The sequence below is a fragment of the Dendropsophus ebraccatus genome, chromosome 4 (assembly GCF_027789765.1).
Source record: "Dendropsophus ebraccatus isolate aDenEbr1 chromosome 4, aDenEbr1.pat, whole genome shotgun sequence".
Taxonomy (NCBI): domain Eukaryota; kingdom Metazoa; phylum Chordata; class Amphibia; order Anura; family Hylidae; genus Dendropsophus; species Dendropsophus ebraccatus.
Genome location: NC_091457.1, coordinates 118685879 through 118705435, shown reverse-complemented (window position 1 = coordinate 118705435; position 19557 = coordinate 118685879). Strand labels below are relative to the sequence as shown.

The 19557-nt window shown below is 41.1% G+C and overlaps 1 protein-coding gene across 12 annotated transcripts in view; it reads right to left on the bottom strand.

Moving 5' to 3' along the window:
* FOXP1 (forkhead box P1) overlaps positions 1-19557 on the bottom strand; it is a 576401-nt gene that overhangs the window by 349345 nt on the left and 207499 nt on the right. Inside the window, exon 1 of one of the 12 annotated variants that reach the window (XM_069966883.1) lies at positions 3253-3374. The exons of the other annotated variants lie outside the window; for them this stretch is intronic. The gene's annotated coding sequence lies outside the window, so the exon portion shown is untranslated. Of the gene's footprint in view, positions 1-3252; positions 3375-19557 lie in introns of those variants that run through there. 12 annotated transcript variants of the gene reach the window in all.

The following is a 19557-nucleotide window of genomic DNA, read 5'->3' as shown; positions in this document are numbered from 1 at the left end:
ACGATATCCTCAAGAAAGGTTTCTCTTTCGATTTATATATGTGGATATCAAAATCATTTCCATCACCGTTACAAGTCGAACTTTTGGCCATCCCACAGTACAGAGAAGCACTAGTAGCTTCAATGTATCTACCACAAAAATGTTCATTGTAGGCATCAGGACCACTTTAATGTCCAAATGTTTCCCAGAAACAGGAACTCAAAAATACACATAAAAAAACTGTGTAAATGCTCACACATTAGATAAACGATTGCCAGGCATTAGTAAATGATTGCCTGTATAAAATGTGAGCACATTAACTCCAGGAATAAGTATTTAAATTTATTATGTGCAATGTAAAGCTTCATGGTGTTGTATAACACCATAATAATCTAATAAAAATCAATATGCAGCACGTCCTTTATAAGTTAGAGATTATACTTGACTCTTTGTCAGATATGGTAAAACAATGCATTCATATACAAACACCCTATACATGCATTAATACTAAGATCTCATGCTCTGCCTGTAGAGCAAGGCCCAAACCCTTTGTCAGTGCTCACCCATATTGGGTACCAATAATCTCCTTCTTGTATTATATTTTCAATTCATGCTGCTGTACACATTATCTTGTAAATTTTATATACAGTAAAATTCCTTTAAGAAAAATATCAAATAATTGTCAAGATACAATATTGAAATGCTGTTGACTTACAGTAAAAACATAATTTTATTTTGGTCGTCATCCTAGAGGTTCTTTTTACCTACCCCCGTCTTATGATACAGAATATTTGGTTATCCCATTTCAGTTAACCCCAGATTATTGTGATATTACAGTATATTTATTATCAACTTACATACGTATATGAAGATAGATAGACATAGACAGATAGACATAGATAGATAGATAGATAGATAGATAGATAGATAGATAGATAGATAAATAGATAGATAGATAACTAAAAAATTGTTAAATCATCATCATGTGTATTAACAGGTTATTGTCGGGTAACATTAAGTAAAAAAAAGTATGTAAAATAAAAGTTAAAAAGATATACACAAAAGAAAAAAAAAATCATGATAAAGAAAGTGAAAGCCCAGCCAAGATATGGTTAGTCTGATGGTCCATCTACAAGTATGTGCAAGCTATGTTACCAGAGGATGACGAATGCTGTAAGTTACCAGACCAGCTGTTTCGGTGACAATTACACTAGAGATTCTCATCTGTTTTGGACTGCAGTTGTTCCCCATCCTTAAGCCGAGTGTACCACAGAACATCCTCCCAGTACACACAGTATGATTTGTGGTCAACGACAGAATCTTTTAATTTGCTCTTCTCGTTGACTTACTTTCCACGTTGTAAAAGATAATGAGTTGGTGCTCTACACTGTCATAGTCTGAATTAAAATCCAGTTAGCACCAAATTAATCTATGCTTCTGACTTCAAAATTAAGGACTGTACCCATGTCCCCCCCCCCAACTTCAACTCTTGCGACCCCTCCCCTGGTTTTAATTAACCTCATATTCATGTCTATCATTCTATCCAAGGACACATGAATCGTCGACCAAGGAGACAATTTCATTTGCCATGAGGAAGCTCATATCTGCTGATATAAGTCTGGAACTTTGTCTTTCTTCCCTGCGTTGGAAAAAAGGTTAAAAAAATAAATAAATAAAAATTTTAGCTTTTTTTTAAGTAGGGAATCCGCTGCAGAATTTCAGTAGTCATTTATTATATTAATTGGGAAAATTCTCTTATCTCGGAGTAAAAGTGGGAGACTCGGTCATTGTCAAGAGGATGGATTTTATGGGTGTCCCTTGATTGCCTTTTATATGTCGTGAGGAACATAATATTTGCAGGTTTTATTTCCAAAACGTTTACGAAACCTTTGTCTTAAATAATTTATTTCCCGCTCTGCCATAAGGGTTAATCAGCAGAGACACCCAGCCCCCCACCTGCATTAAACAATAAGATAAAGAAAATGCTAATCGCTATTGTCACTGTAACTTTAAGTACCTGTCTGTATTTTTACATGAAAACGATTATCTCTATCAATCAAAATTTAAGAACACAAAAGCGCTAATCATACAAGAAGCGATGACAGAGTAATTCTTATAAAAAGTGTATTTTTTTTCTCCTCCTAAAAGTAAGGCGCAATTAAGCAGTAAAAAATAGAAAAATAAATAATAAAAAAAATAATAACTCCTGCTCATAACTTAGTGTTTAGAGTTTTTTTGGTAAATTTTAAAAAATATATATTTATTTATTTTTATGAATCATCCAATCCTCTAACCCATTGATACAGCTATCTGGCTGCAGTGATGTCCATCCTTCACACATGGTGTAACAGCACACCCTAATGTTTGAATGAATTAATAAGTCACAGCAATCAAGGAGTTAATGGTTCCCATTTACATTAAAGAATAATAAAGTATTTTTTTCTTTATTTTTTTTAACCTCTTTATCGAAAATAAAATTAATCTGCTTATTAACTAGTCTGTGTTTCACGCCAGAAATTAAAAAAAAAATCCAGATATAAATATTGCCTAATAACTGTGTGCAAGTGTTAAGGTTTGTTCCGAAATAACACCAAATCATCATAACCAAGGAATCATCAGCATATATCTCTATGGAAAGATTTTAATTCTGTCTTAAAGGGTCCATGAAAGTTTTTTATTTGTCCTGTTGCTTCTATATCGCCGACACATTCCGCATCATAGTACACAGAATACAATTATTCACTCTATATCCACATGTTACCTGATTTCTTAGAAAGAAATAAGTGCCCCCCTTTTCAGTGCAAGAGTTAACAAGCCAGACAAGCCCACTTCTCCATGCGGAATTTCACCGGTAACAGAGGAAGGGGGCTGTCATATGTTCACCTAGAATCTTTCCTATCAGCCCTTGACATAAAGTTGACTCCACTGTGAAGTCTCTCCACCCCAGAAAACACTCATTTTACCGGGGTGTCTCGCACAGATTCCACTCTTCTCTGTCTGGCAGACAATGAAAACTTTCTCTTCAAAGTAGCTACAAGATTTCTCGAATACACGAGGACAAGGCTTTTCTGAGCGATTGAGTGAACAAAAAAAAAAAAAAAAAAAAGAAGTCATACGTGTAAACACAAGGATAACACTACAACTACCAACAACTGTCTTCCACGTAGTCGTATGCAATGTGGAGTCTGTTCAAGTGACATAGGGTGAACTCCTTCAGTACAAAGGTGTAGAAGTCTTGGTAAAGGCAAAGTAGGAAGCTGAAGGCAAACTTACCCATTCATAGGAAGAATCAGAACTGCCTGTACATGTGTGTATAATCCCACTAAGAGAGTGCAGAAAAGAGCACTGGAGGAAAAGTGACTATCCTGGCTGTGTGTGCTTTCACACGAGCTCAGTGTACGGAAGGACTGAAGGCATGTGGTCTAAACACAACAAAAGCCACTGCCTTACTCTAGATTATGCAGGAAGAGGCCCCTTTTGCATAAACACAAACATTCGGCAAATGAGTAACTGCTCATGTCTGCTGTGCAAGCTACCTGCCTGCTCACTACCGACAGCAATGTGAACAGCCACAAAGCAGTGCAGCTCCTCTGGACACAGCTCATGTACAGTCTGCAAGCTGCTGGGTGCATGAAGAATTATCCACTGTACTGCATCACTGGAACCAGCCGCTACTGCAGAATGTTGTATTTTATGTTTATTCTACAAATATTTACTATTCTCTATCACTATTTAACTATCTATGGATTTATCTAGCATCTTTATTAGACATATCTATCTGGTTTTCTAATATCTATCTATTTATCTATCTTCTATCTGATTTAATTATAGCACTCATGTTCATCATGTTTTATACATTGTTACTTTGACAAGTTCTGTCTAATTTAATTTAACCTGTCATCAGTCTAAAAGTTGTCAAGATTCCAACTTTTATGTAATCTTATTATGGCTTACCTGAATATGCCAATGACATCTCCATTATTTTCATCTATCTGTCTATCTATATTGATCTATCTATTTTCTATGTTTATCTAATTCTCTCTATGTCTATCTACATCTGTCTATCTATCTATCTATCTATCTATCTATCTATCTATCTATGTCCATCTTTTTACCTATCTCAATCTATCCATCAATCCATGTTGCACACTTTGATAAATTGTATAACGATTAACTTGTTTCCCTATCTATCGTGACGATATTTGTTCAACAAGTTTTTCTTGACAGAGACAAATGCAAGAGGCACACTTCATGAATATTTTAAGAAAACATGTAGTGTAACGTGATGTATGACATTCCAATGCGCACACCTAAAAGAAATCTATTGGAAAATAATAATAATTTAATAAACCTTCAAGATTTTTATTTAAATGTTTAAACCCTATCTACATCTAGGGCTATGTTCACACACAGTATTTAAGCTCAGTATGTTGGCCAGTATTTTTCAACAGAAACCTGGAGTGGATTAAAAACACAGAAAGGCTAGGTTCACACACTGCTGGAATTTAGTGGATGGCCGCCATTTAATGGCAAATAATAGACGCTATTTCAAAACAACGGCCGTTGTTACATAATAAATAACAGCAATTTTTTTGCCATTAAATGGCGGCCAGCCACTCAATTCCAGCTGTGTGTGGACATAGCCTTTCTGTGTTTTTAATCCACTCCTGTTTTCTGTTGAGAAATACTGACCAAAATATTAAGTAAAAATAGTGTGTGTGAACATAGCCAAAATCTGCATATTTCTATTCCTGCAATTTGTCATTGAATATTTCATCTTCATCATACTTAATAAAGGTCTTTGGGCATTTAGTATGACCATTGAATAATTCAGAATATTTCATAATCTGGTATCACTTTGGTCTACTTACACCAGATATTTTTTTTTATATATGTCCCTCTGTGCACTGAAAATAAAAAATCCCACATAGTACCCCTTACCCCAACGTTCGTACGGACTTTGGCCCTGTTCGCTCATCTCTACTCATTTCTACTGGCAGGAACTGCCTGCTCAGCTCAGCCATTGGGCAAGCAGGCACAAGTGAATGCGTCTGCTGCAACTCAAGTTCCAAATTGCTGACACTATTAGATGACAGTAGGATAACATAATAACAATAACTGTCATGTAGCTCTCCATGCTTTCATACTGTAGAAAAATGTTTTTACTTTCCAATGCAAAGTGCCAAAGATGAAGCGCCTCCTCGCTTTGCGCTGCTTAGCACTCAGCCTAAAGTTGTCAATCAAGCATGGAATGGGGATCAAGGAGGCTTTACAGCCTTCAGCACTTCAGGGAATACCTCTAAGACAATTTGCAGAATAAAATAAAATTACTGGAAGCACAGACTGACATATGAAAGATACCATGTGTCTCTAACAGCTATCTAACACCCCTCTGGGCAGTGACAGATCGCTATTCATGTGTGTGTAAAGAGTTGCCTGACAGCTTCTATTAACCAAACGGCAGAGACCTTTACACTCTAATGAGGTTCATAGCCTATCGTAGCCCCATTGCCCCACCCTATTGGTAACATAGCAATATTTTAAAGACATTAATTTCAAACTTTTTTTTATTGCTTATGCAGACAGATACTAAACCATGAATTTGCAGACTTTTGGGGTGTCAATTCACTCCATGGCCCCAATGAAAAAGTTGAAAAGAAGTGATAAATTTATGTGGGTACAGTATGGCAGCACAGCATGAATATTGAAACCAGGATACAGATTTTACATTAATGAAAAAGACGGCACCAAAAATTTATTCTCAAAGATCTGACCCATTCTGAAACCCTCGGCAGTGGTCCACACCAGGAAAGAAACATTATTTCCACCACTAGAGGAAAGACAGGGGCAACAAATAAGGGATGCATGATCAATTGTGTAGTGCTCTGGAATTAAGAGCGTTTTAAAAATAAATAATAATAATGACGATCATCCGACAAAATGAGAAGAGCAGTAAACTAAGAAAGAATTTGAGATCTGTAATAATTTGATCTAGTAAAGGCAGGAATGTCAGAAAGTAACGATAAGAAGACTTGATGGGAATCCAAACCGCTAAGTGCTTGAGGGCCATAGAATGACACATGAATGATTAGGCTGTATCCATGTTTTCCAGGCAGTCCTCGGGTTGCATCAATCTTCTCCAGGCAGCAGAATTCAAATGCTGATCGTTTCAGCATCAACTTGCACATCTCTAAATAGGAGGATGGAAGCAGTGAACCCGGTCAGTGAAAGAGGTATCATTCTGTGCCTGACCAAACACTTTAAATTAATGTAGATGTAGTAATGACAGAAATGCTAACATACAATTATAGATCCTCGGCACATAAAGCTAATCTGCAATGTGAATGCAGTATATAAATACCATGACATCCAGGGAACTGCACAACACCACCACCTGGGAGTTAATATCTTTTTACGACAACGCGACTCTGGTAACTCATCTCTTAGATTCAACGCTATTTCAGTTCACAGCAGAGCTTCAAACTACCCGAATCTCTTTCGCCTAAAGATCTCTTGGGTTAGACATATGTACACCTGCGGCGATATAAGGGTTTGAAGAAACGTACAGCAAAATTCCCTTTTGTGCTGATGAAAGAATAATCAAACCAAACAGAAGACAGAGTTGAGTCGACAAGACATTTCAGTGGTGGCTTCAGATGACACCAGACGCCTAAGACTTTGTTTCTTAGTTTAAACTAATTTATTGTGGTCCTCCATAGGATTTCAAAGAGTTTTCTGAATTGTATTTATTAATTGGGTAAATGCTTAATGTAACATTTGAATTCTAAGATTTTATCATTTTCTTTTCCTTACTGCAGCCAAAAACCGTGAAAACAAACTGCAGGCTAATTATTTAGGATCCTGCCAGTATTTCTTCTGTGGTAGGAAACCAGACCACCTTGAGGAAACCATTACAGATAACTTTCTCCATAGGGGCTAAACCCAAATCTTCTCTGTAATTCAATTGTACTAGTTTGTGTAACGCCTGGAGTAGTGGATCCACTGGACCGTCACTAGCGATAGCATTAACCTCACCAGGGAGCGGAGTCTAAGGGGCCGCTGGTTTTCACCAGAGCCCGCCGCAAGGCGGGATCGACTTGCTTCGGCAGGCGACCCCCAGGTCGCTACCCCTGGCTTGGTTGCTAGTGACGGCAGGCGAGGCGTGGCAGGAGCAGTAGGCAGGAGATAGTGCAGGCAGAGGACTGTAGACGTGATCGCAGGTGGCGGACAGGACTCGGGAACAAAGGGAAGGCAGCGGGCAAGGACTAGGGACAAGGACTGAAGACAGGAACAAGGGACAAGGACTAAGGTAAGGAACAACAGGGAGCTGGGCCAAACGCTATGGGAAGCATGTAGAGGCTCCAACACCTGTAGTGGGGCAGGGTTGGAATTTATAGGGAGTGATTGTGTGCAACACCAATTAGGGGCGGACTGGCCCTTTAAATCTGAGACAGGCGGGGACGTGCGCGCTGGCCGGCACAGACGGAGACAGGAGCGGAGGAGAGGTGAGGCGCCCCCAGGGGCCGAACTAGCAGCAGCGCCGGGTCCCTGCACAAGGACCCCGGCGGCTGCATGGGGCAGGAGGAGGTCGCGGCGGCCGTGACAGTACCCCCCCCCCTTTGGCCTCCCCCTCTTTCTTGCCTGCAGATGGAGGCATCAGGCAAGTCTTGGTATTCCGCCGGTAGGCCGGACAAAGGCTTGGCGGGCTCGGGTAACAACATAGAGTACTTGGGCTGAGGTGACCTCAGACACTGGTTGGAACAGTCCTGACCCCAACTAAGAATCTTCCCGGTTCTCCAGTCCAGCTTAGGGGCATGTAATTGCAGCCAAGGGAGTCCCAGGAGGATGGTGGAAGAAGAATGGGGCAGGACGTAGAAGGAGATCTTTTCCAGATGTGAAGTGCCCACCTGGAGGACTAGAGGTGCGGTCTGGTAGTGCACATGGTCGGTAAGAATCTCGCCCGTGACCGAGGAGATAGTCAGGGGTCTGGCTAGTGGGGTCACGGGTAGCCGCCATCTCTGGACCAATGTAGCTGCAATAAAATTGCCTGCTGACCCAGAATCGAGAAAGGCAGTAGTCTGGTGAGTTTGTCCTGAGGGTGTCTGGATGGAAACTGGCACAAACAATCTTGGAGAGGTGGCATTCACACTTAGGGAGACCTCTCCCACCGGACCTAGGTGCTGGCGTTTCCCGGACGCTTGGGGACGTTGGGGACATCTCAGCCGAAAGTGATCCGAACCACCGCAGTAGAGGCAGAGATTCAGCTCCAGACGACGAATTCTTTCATCAGGCGTCAGGTGAGCCCGTTCCACCTGCATAGGAATCTCAGGAGTCGACTGGGACACCAGAACGTCAGGATTCTGGAAGACCGGCGCCAGCTGGTGATGGCGACGGGACAGGCTTAGTCGCCGTTCATGCCAGACCTCCTCCTCTCTCTCAGAAAAACGAGTATCGACCCTGGTGGCCAGTAGGATGAGTTCGTTCAGGGAGGTAGGTAGGTTTCGGGCGGAAAGCACGTCTCTCACCCGACTGGACAGGCCCTTCTTGAAGGTGGCTATTAGAGCGGCCTCATTCCACTCTAATTCTGCCGCCAGGGTGAGGAACTGGATGGCGTAGTCACCAACAGAGAAGCTCCCTTGAGAGGGGTTGAGGAGAGCAGTTTCAGCTGAAGAGGCACGGGCAGGTTCCTCAAAGACGGAGCGAAACTCGACTAGGAAGGTTCGGAGATTGGCAGCAACAGGATCATCTCGGTCCCACAGCGGCGTGGCCAAGGCCAGAGCTCTACCCTCCAATAGGCTGATGATGAAAGCCACTTTAGAGCGCTCGGTGGGAAACTGACTACTTAAAAGTTCAATATGCATGGTGCACTGAGTCAGGAATCCTCTGCACAACTTGGAGTCACCAGAGTATTTGCTTGGGAGAGCCAGTCGAAGTGTAGAAAAAGCAGCAGGAGGTGGTGTGCGCTGGGCTGTAGTATGCTGCTGTAAGGCGGCAGTGAGTTGCTGGATCTGCTGCGCCTGTTGGGCGACCACTCGGGCTACGTCACGGATATCAGGCACCTCGCCGGGATCCATGGTTGGAGCCTACTGTAACGCCTGGAGTAGTGGATCCACTGGACCGTCACTAGCGATAGCACTAACCTCACCAGGGAGCGGAGTCTAAGGGGCCGCTGGTTTTCACCAGAGCCCGCCGCAAGGCGGGATGGACCTGCTGCGGCAGGCGACCCCCAGGTCGCTACCCCTGGCTTGGTTGCTAGTGACGGCAGGCGAGGCGTGGCAGGAGCAGTAGGCATGCAGGCAGAGGACTGTAGACGTGATCGCAGGTGGCGGACAGGACTCGGGAACAAAGGGAAGGCAGCGGGCAAGGACTAGGGACAAGGACTGAAGACAGGAACAAGGGACAAGGACTAAGGTAAGGAACAACAGGGAGCTGGGCCAAACGCTATGGGAAGCATGTAGAGGCTCCAACACCTGTAGTGGGGCAGGGTTGGAATTTATAGGGAGTGATTGTGTGCAACACCAATTAGGGGCGGACTGGCCCTTTAAATCTGAGACAGCCAGTGCGCGCGCGCCCTAGGAGGCGGGGACGCGCGCGCCGGCCGGCACAGATGGAGACAGGAGCGGAGGAGAGGTGAGGCGCCCCCAGGGGCCGAACTAGCAGCAGCGCCGGGTCCCTGCACAAGGACCCCGGCGGCTGCATGGGGCAGGAGGAGGTCGCGGCGGCGGCCCGGAACACCGGACGCAGCCGCGGCCGTGACAGTTTGTTGCCTTTCGTTTTAAGATTAGCTATGTAGTCATCATATTTAGCCCATTGCAAAGCTATAGAGGGTGCAGAGGTAACAGTTGCAGCTGGCCCTAAACCATGGGTCTCCAAACTGCGGCCCTCCAGCTGTTGCAAAACTACATTTCCCATCATGTCTGGACAGCTAAATCCAAAGCTTTAGCTATCCAGGCATGATGGGAGTTGTGGTTTCGCATCAGCTGGAGGGCTGCAGTTTGGAGACCCATGCCCTAAACCATGTGTGCGATGGAGGTTTGTGAAACAAATTGATACATATTTGCTCTGTTAAAATATTTTATAAAACAGAGAAAAATAAAAAAAAATTAAGAAAAAGGCCATTAGTTTTTTTTAAAGCAGAGAGCCACAGATTATAGCAATGTTCACATTATTTTTGTTGAGGGGAAAATACAGCCGTATTATGATAATTGCGGCTGTAAACAATAATTATTATTTTATAGGGCATTACATGATGTCTATTTGAAACAATGGTCTGCCTGTGTAATACATGGACCACCTGGGTCCTCCAGGGGGAAAGAGACACTGTCTGTAGCCACTCTTGGCTCTTGTTAACTGATTGGAAATCAGGCAACCACATTAAAGCCAATGTACCATCCGGTACATTTGTTTTAAGTGTTGCACATGAATAGAACGGCATCTGCGCAGGGAAGCCAGAGCCTCTTTTTTAACTGCGGCCTGGTTCCCACGCATAGTGCCAGCCTATTACCGAGCGCCGGCTCAGGCTGAAGCACTGGAGGTGCGTTGGCCCACCCCCAGTGGGAGGAAACACCTCCCTTCTGTAAAGCTGCTCCATTAGAATTATTGGAGAACTTGGCTGCGGTTAAAAAAAAAGGACCACAGCACTGATTTCCCCAACCCATCGTCATTCTATTTATGTGCTACACATAAAGCAAATACATTTACTTTAATAATACTTTAATAATACTGAATCCATACTGAATGGGTTCAGAAAAGACTAAGGGGGAGATTCATCAAATTGGTGTAAAGTAGAATTGTCTTAGTTGCCCCTAGCAACCAATCAGATTCCACCTTTCATTTTTCAAAGAATCTGTGAGGAATTAAAGATGGAATCTGATTAGTTGCTAGGGGCAACTAAGAAAATTATACTTTACACCAGTTTGATAAACATTCAAAGATCTACAAAATGCAATGTATATATATACTTTATATAATATCTAAAGATACATTTCTGCCTGTGATTCAGTTCTTCAGAAAAATAAAAAACCTTTTCCGAGTATTGAAACCACCTTCTGGTGCATGTTTGCTGGAGTGTGGGTTAGGCCAAGTCAGAATAACCAAAGTCAACAAAATGTCATATTATTCACTTTTTCTTTCTTTTTAACCCCTAACTAGTGAAGTCACTGAACGTTTCCACTGGTAATCTTTACATAAAAAGCTAAAGCAGTGGAAGTAGAAAATGTTCTGTAATGCAAATTGACTAGATAATACATCTGATTTTGGCATACAGTCAGCGCCATATATATCACTAGGCAGCTGTGGTCCAGTGCCTAGGGTGGTACCTTAAAGCGACTCTGTACCCACAATCTCACCCCCCCAAACCACTTGTACCTTCGGATAGCTGCTTTTAATCCAAGATCTGTCCTGGGGTCCGTTCGACAGGTGATGCAGTTATTCTCCTAAAAACAACTTTTAATCCTTCAGCGCTGTGTCTAAGGACCTCTCCGTCCTTCCTCCCCGCCCTCCTCCTCATTAGGAATGATCCAGGAACATTTACTGTTGTTTGAGCTTTGCACAGGTGTATTAATGATCCAGCCCATGTTCATTATGCACACAGGTGGGGAATAGGAAGCAATCTGCTGGAGCATTCCTAATGATCAGGAGGGCGGGGAGTAGGGACCGAGAGGTTGTGCCAGCCTAATGCATATACAAATGTAAGCCCCGGCTGTTAGACACAGCGCTGTAGGATTAAAAGTAAATTTTTAGCACAATAACTGCATCACCTGCAGAATGGACCCCAGGACAGATCTTGGATTAAAAGCAGCTAACAAGCGGTTTGGGGGGGGGGGGGGGTCAGATTGTGGGTACAGAGTCACTTTAAGTGCACAAGGGTGCAAGGGGGGGATTACAACTTTTTTTTGTTGTTTAATTTTTTTCAGTCATCCACCACCCTTTCAGACTTGCCAGTAAAATCTGGTGTCTTTTCCCCTCCCTCTCTCCCCGGACACAGTGAGGCACCACTGACTGAAAAGAAGGTTTTCTTCTGCAGCTAGAGGCCCATTGGCTTCATTCTATGGTTTTCCAGATTCCACAGTCCACCTGAAGAATGAATCCGGACGTTGGAATCTGGCAAACCATAGAATGAAGCCTATGGGACCAGCGGAGATGTGCACGTTTGCTAGCATCTGCAAGCGGGGGCTAGCTGCGATATCCGCTGCGGGTAATCCGCCGGGATTCTGTAGCGTGCACATACCCTAAGCTCAGCAATTCAGGAGTTGTATCAGTGTCCCTTTTCTTTTATTGAATGGGCCTGCTACGTCACCTCTGAACCTGAAAGTAGATGTGGGTTAAAGGTAATAATAATATTAATGTCCCTCAAAATCAGTTAAAAAAAAAGTTGCACTATAAATGTATAGTTTGTTTCACAAATGTAAACTACATAGTGTTTTTTGTTACACCTGTTAGTTTTCAGCACTACAGAACCACACAATATGTCGGTGATATCTGAATAATATGTTGTTTTGTAGCATACAGCTATTTATTGGTGCTAGTCTGGTACAATAAACTAGTCTGAGTACAATAAATGCTGTATGAAATTCGGCACAATTCAAGCAGCAAATTTGTCACATGCCTGGACAAAGATTAAATAGGAGTTGTTACAGTGAAAATTATTTACTAAACAAAAGGGAGAAAAGTTGCCGTCAAAGATAATGTACGACAGGCAACAGCTTGGAAAGGGGGGTAAAAAAAAATACACGAGGCAACAAAAATACAAAAAGAGGTGGGAGGAGAACAAGACCTCCAGAAAATAAACAGGGTATACAGTTTCAAAGGCTGCAGACACAGACATCTCATTGTTCAAGCCAATTATCAGTGGAAAATAATAACACCAGATGGATTTGGAGTCAGTGACTTTTCATATTCACTTCAACAGATGATGAAATGCGAGAGCTCGCTGAAAAAAAGGCAAAAACATCTTTCAGTAAAGAACTCTATCCTCCAGATGGGGACCTTCGAAGGCAGCTGATTATCGTCTTAAAGCACAGACTTTACCGAACGTCTCAAGGACTTATCAGATACTGCGGGTACTAGGACACAGTTATTAGAAGTCTATGCTAATTTAAAAAAAGGAAAAGAACAAAAAAAAGTGAGTTTTACAGATCTATTTCGACACGTGCAAAAATCAAGAGTGTGCGTTTAGCAAATTCTAATGAAACCTGTAAGGAGTAAATGTGCAGAAGAAGAGAAAAATAGCATGTATCAGTCTTTGTTTTTGTGCTTATTTGATAATCTTTGAAGTTCAATAGAAGATGTACTCGGATATGTCATTCACAGGTTGTTGTTTTTTGTTTTTTTTTTTAAATAAAAATTAACAAGTGACAATGTTTTTGATCTTTGTATTATCTTGATTGTTATTTTTCTGCAAATAAAAAGTTAAAGAAACATATCGAGCCACAAATCACTGGAACCAGTAAACAAAATAAAATTTAATGGACGTTTTTATGGCTCACGCATAATGAATTAAAGTCCTCAAACTTTATAAACTCCTACCTAAGAATAATCCCAAAACTGCTGTTTGACTCACAATACAACTGCAAAAGTTAGGAGAGTTGTCAAATATTGGGCACAAACTACTGTTTTTTAATACTTTACCTAGGAAATGAGCGAATCGCTGATCTCAGTGAAGTGAGCGCTGCTCCGCTCTGTGCCGCTCCAACTCGGGTGCCAGGAAAAAGATGGCTCCAACCTTGGGAAACTGGGAGAAGTTTCCCTGGATTGGATCCAGCTTTTCTCAGCATCCTGGGAGGAGTGGCAGGGAGCAGAGCAGCGCTGAAAAGCTGCGGGCTTGATGAGCGGAGCACTGATCAAACAAAGGACTTCCCTTTGTTGAGATCAGCAATTCACTCATCTCTAACTTTAATATTAAGCAATCACAAAACAAATTATTATAACATGTTTTCTTATATTTTGAACCTAGTATTTGTAGAGTGGAAAAGTTTTCCATAAAATGTTCTAGAATTATATTTGTTGCAGTTTCTCAAAATATGTTCTTCTGTTGGAGAAAACTAAACTATGCTATGGTTTCACCCATAAGTGGTATTACAACCAGAGCTGGGTGAAAAGGGTAGAAGAGATCAGGAAGATGCAGGCAATGTCACACTGCATTAAACAGCCCATGCAATTACTGAACAAGGTAGAATGGCACTGAAGTTTTAAAGGGACACTGTATCCTTTATCTCGCCCCCCTCCCCTGCCCCCCCCCCCCAACTACTGGTACCATCTCTTTGATGAGAGTCCTTCCCAGTCATGTCTCTTAAAACATGCCCGAAGCCTTGGTTGGGGTAAAAAATCATCTTTTTATCTGTAGCAGCCAAGTTAATCTGGCATGGCTTAGAGTGTCTGTGCCCTAGGCCTGCAAAGCCTCTCTTTTCTTCTTCCCAGCCCTCCTCATCATTAGGAATGCTCCTGGCAAGATTTATTCTATTCATTTCTAAACAGTGCACATGTGCTACTTGGGATTGCTAAGGCACATGTGCACTGTTTAGACCAGTGATGAATAGGAGAAATCCTGCCCAGGGGTGTTCCTAATATGAAGGAAAAAGGGGAGGAAGGAAAGAGAGGCATTGCAGGCCTAGGGCACAGACACTCTAGGTAATGCCACATTGACATGGCTGCTACAGATTAAAAGATTATTTTTTTGCCTAACCAAGGCAACGGGCACATTTTGAAAGACACAAGCGGAAAGGACTTACTCTCATCAAATGAATGGTACCAGCAGTTTGGGGGAGTGGGTTGGTGGATACAGTGTCGCTTTAAAGTTAGCAGAGAAGGTGATGGGGAATGAGCCTTGACGAAAATATATAAGACTGAAAGGGAAGCCATGTTAGAGAGTAGGTATGGAAAAAGAAAAAAAAAAACGTTAGGGACTAAGGATTTGATGGGGTGCCATGCTGGGGATTAGGAATGAGGTGGGTAGCCATGCTGGGCCTAGGAATGGGGGAAAGCCATGATGGAGACTAGAGAAGAGAAGGAAGGCATACTGGGGATTAATAATGATGTGCCGAAATTGCTGGAGACCAGAAATAAGAAGAAGAGCCATGCTGGAGGTTTTTAGGAAGGTTGTGCTAGACACCAGGAGAGGGGACAGAGGGAACCAGGAGAGGGGAGCCGTGCTGGAGACCAAGAATTTGACATATGATAGAAGACACTTTTTCACCTTTTTATCATTCTTTGTGTCCATTTGTGAGCTGTACAGGGTTTTACTTTTACTGTGGGGGAAATTGTACCTTGAAATGACTTCAAATTTAATTATCCCACAAAATGTAATACAAAAAAATTAGGGGGGGGGATTGTTGTTTTGTTTTTTTTTGCATTTCCCTGTGTAGAAGAACTGACTTGATAACTCTGCAGGTCAGTATATCTACAGTGACATACAATATATGGGAAGATTTATAAAAAAAAAATATGCAAAAGAACAATGAAGTGGTTGTCCATAGCAACCAATCAGCTTCTAGTTTTCGTTTTTCAAAGGCCCTTATGAAAATGAAGGAAGCAATCATATTGATTGTTTTCTATTCCATGCTTTTTAGTACGATGTGACATCAATAAATGTATAAATTTAATTATTTGGAACTTTCCACACAGCAATATCAAGTATGTTTATTTGTTTTGCTGTTTAAAAATTTTATTTTTATTTTCTTTAACAAAAAAGAAAACTGGGCAGTTGTAATTATTAACGTAAGGAATTTTTTGATACAAAATATCAAAGTATTTTTTAAATTACATTGTAGGTTCCCTTTGTACAGTCTGTATCAATTTTAGTGTACTGCATAGATATAGCCAATTAATCCATTACAGTCTTCGAACTCAATGCAGGGAATGTGTGTTTGTGAGTGTGTCGGGGGGGGGGGGGGGGGGGGGGGCGCCATGATCTCTAGTTTTATTAATATCATATTGGTGTAAAAGAAAAGTTTTGATAGCTTTTTATAAATCTTTTCCTGATACATAATTTTAAAAAAATCAGCAATCCTAATGGGGTTTTTTTCCGTTTACGCCGTTCACCATGCGGGAACAATAATTTTATATTTTAATAGATCAGACCATTCCGGACGCTACCATATATAATATGTCTTTTTTTTATATATATATTTATTTTTATAATGGGCATGGAGGTATATTAAACTTTTATTGGGGGGGTTATAAGTGACTTACCACCTCCCATCGGTACAAGCGATCAGGATCCCCACAGCGTGGCTGCGGGGGTCCCGATCAGTCAGTGACAGGAGCTTGTCCTGTCACTGACTACCTTAAACGCCACGATCGCTATAGATCATGTGTTTAAGGGGTTAATGACAGGAAGCTGTGGGATCGCAGCTGCCGGTCATTATGCTGGGCTCCCGCCACACTTGAGCATGCTTGAGTTGCACTCATCTTTAATCTCCACACAAAATGATAAGCTCTCGGGATCAGCAGTTTGGCAACTCTGGCTGAGAAGTTTTTGTTAATAGGGACTGGCTTATGGATAGAACGGTGAAGATAAATTACGAGTCTTAGCATTGAAGGCCATTACGTAACCTTATCATGTTGACTTACAAAAAAAGTTTTGTTACAGGAACACAGGAAATCGTATTCTGGGAAATCAAATATTCTGTTAAATGTGAAAAACAATACAATTCACAAAATGTGGGTGATGTTGACATTTGACACAATTGCTGATCACTAACATGTATTGAACCACCTACTTTTACACAGATATCTCCCACTCGCGCTCGATACCACAAACTAGGAGTTTTTGATCTAATGAATCAGGTGTTAAAAAATGTCATAATTTCTGAGTTTGTCCGGAAAGAAAAAAAAACATTAAATAATTGACATCACTAAAAAAAAATGTCACAAAGGATGAGTGTTACTTACATAAACTAATATCTGTGTCTGGAAAATGATGAAATGTGAGAGATTACCAGAAGAGGTATTGAAAAGTCAAGTGTACTAGAACAAAGATACTTTTGTGGTGGAAAACATAAAGACCGTATAATAGGTCATATGATGCATAGCTATTTACGTCTAATAAACCCAGGGGCAGATAGCGTGTATAAGGGTTCTGACCACCAATTTCAGAATGGGGAAGCCCCTTCTATGACAGCTATACGCCCTTGTAGAGCACATAAACCAGTGTTATCTTTCATTTAAGCATCCCATATCTATTAGTTTATAATTTACACATAGTTTAGCTTTAACTCCAATTTACAAAAAGTTGACTGTGTCGCAACACGTAAAACCTAATCAGTTGTGGACATGCGATGCATCAACCATATAAAATATACAGTCACTACTTAGTCTAAGCCAATTCCCCCAACACGTCCCCACCCCAGACACATCCTACACAAGTGCCACAAAACCCATCTAGTATCACTTTTGCTTCCTGCTCGACACATTTCAAAACAACTTCATTTCATACAGAGAGTTGGTTTTACATATTATTTTATGTGTGAGGTGAAGTTTAAGAAGAATAAAATGTATATTTTGCATGTTGGGAGTCTGAGTCATTAGTTTACATATTATTTTGATGGGAAATACTTGAAAACCACAAAAAGTTGTGACATTGGTACACATGTTCTCATAGTTAGTCACCATGCTGCTGTAGAAAGGTAGCGTCAGTGTACAGGGGGTCCATAAAATTAGTTATCAAAAACTGCAACAATTTTATATAAGAAGTAGGCAGTGATCTAAACATGAGCCCATAGCGTGGACACATTTTTAGGGTAGTTGTCTAGTTGAACATTTCAACCTCTAACAGTGCTTTTTTTTTTTTTTTAAAAAAAGGTTGCTTCTCCTCCAATATTATTGTCATTATTATATATTGTCAGTGTCTTGTAGTGCAGCCCGCTCCAGTAAAAAAAATAAAAAAAAAAATTGGGGAAAAGTAGGATGTCAGACATACATTTTTTCTTTGACAGAAAGGCAAATACCAGTCTTGCAATTTATTAAAACAAAAAAATATATATTGCCCCCCCCCCCAATAACTCACATGAACACATAATTCTAAAAACAAAAAATATAAAACCTCCCAGAACTCCTAACCATTCCAAAAATTTTGCAGGTCACGTAAGCAAAATCTTTTCAAGAACACAAATTGCCAGTGTGGGAAGGTGACACAAGAAAAACTAAACATTACGTTATGAGTTTACTGGAAACAAAAAAATTTATACTGTGTTGACCGGGATGTTTTTTACATCCTGGAAACTTAGCCTGCTCCAAGATTTATGATTGATTGAAATTGCTTGTTCAAATTAATGCGATGTTATGAATTCTTTCCCGACATCCGCCGTGTATGTACAGGAGTATTACTGTGTATTATACAAGCAAAGACAAGCGGACTTTAAAGCCACCGATGGAGGAATCCAAGCAGAAAAATACGCATCACATTACTTTTTTTTTGTGATGCGGTTTTTAAAAAATGGAGAGATTTTTCAGCCTTCAGATAAGCACAGTATTTAGCTGTTTGAACATGCGCTTAGAGTGTGAAAAAAGTTAGGGTAGTAGAATTTCCTACCATATCCCATAGAGAATGAATGAAGCCGCTGGAGTGAGTTGAGAACAGCACTCAGCTCTTTCCAGCCTAGGGATAGGGGAAAAGTTAGTTTTATCTTGGAATACCCCTTTAACTAAAATGACAAGTACTGTTTAGGCTAGTTTCACACAGGATAAAAAGGCTTTGCAAAAAGGCTTTGGCCGGATGTTAGCTGTGAGAGTCAATAAATTTTTTCCGTTTTTTGTCTGTAGCGTTTTTCTCTTCTCCCTGGCTTTTTTTTTTTTTTTTGACTCTGTGCCAGTTTAACAAAAAAAAAAAAGCATGGTGAGAGTTTGGCACTTTTTTTCTGTAAACTGTGGCATTTCTCTTTCATAGAGTTCAATAGAATTTCTTCTGTTCGTCTCAAAATGCCAAAGGCCAAAAAAGAAAAAGGCCAATCACATCTTAACGCAAAGATGCAAGAAAAAAAACACTAAAATATTTTTTTTTCTGGCTTTTTTTGGAGGCCAGAAAAAGCTACAAAAAGCTGTGTCTGAGGGCACCCTCAAAGAGGTTTTCTGGACTTTATAAAAGAAAAAATTATACTTATAGCTCAGCTTGCTGCCATTACAGTGCTGCTGGCACCCTGGGGACCCTGGCAGAAGTGTCCTGAAGACATACACTCCGCATGTGGTGAAGCAGCCAATCACTGGCCTCAGCAGTCATCTGTATATATGACAGTGAACCGAGGAGCGAGTATAGTTTTTTTGTTTTGCTTCCTATTCTTTGCAACTGGATCTTTTAAAAAACAAAATTGTGAGTTTTCATAAATCCTACCCCTTCCGTGAATCAAAGAAATAGGGTTGTTGAAAACTATCCATATGTTTTAAGGTTACACAGTGTATTTATCTTCATAAATATTTATCACCATTTCTGTCAGTTGCCCTTGGAGACAGACCACATAACACCACTCTGTAGTCAGACATGTTGCTAAATTCATCATATTATAAACCATGGGTCTCCAAACTGCGGCCCTCCAGCTGTTGCAAAACTACATTTCCCATCATGCCTGGACAGCCAAATCCAAAGCT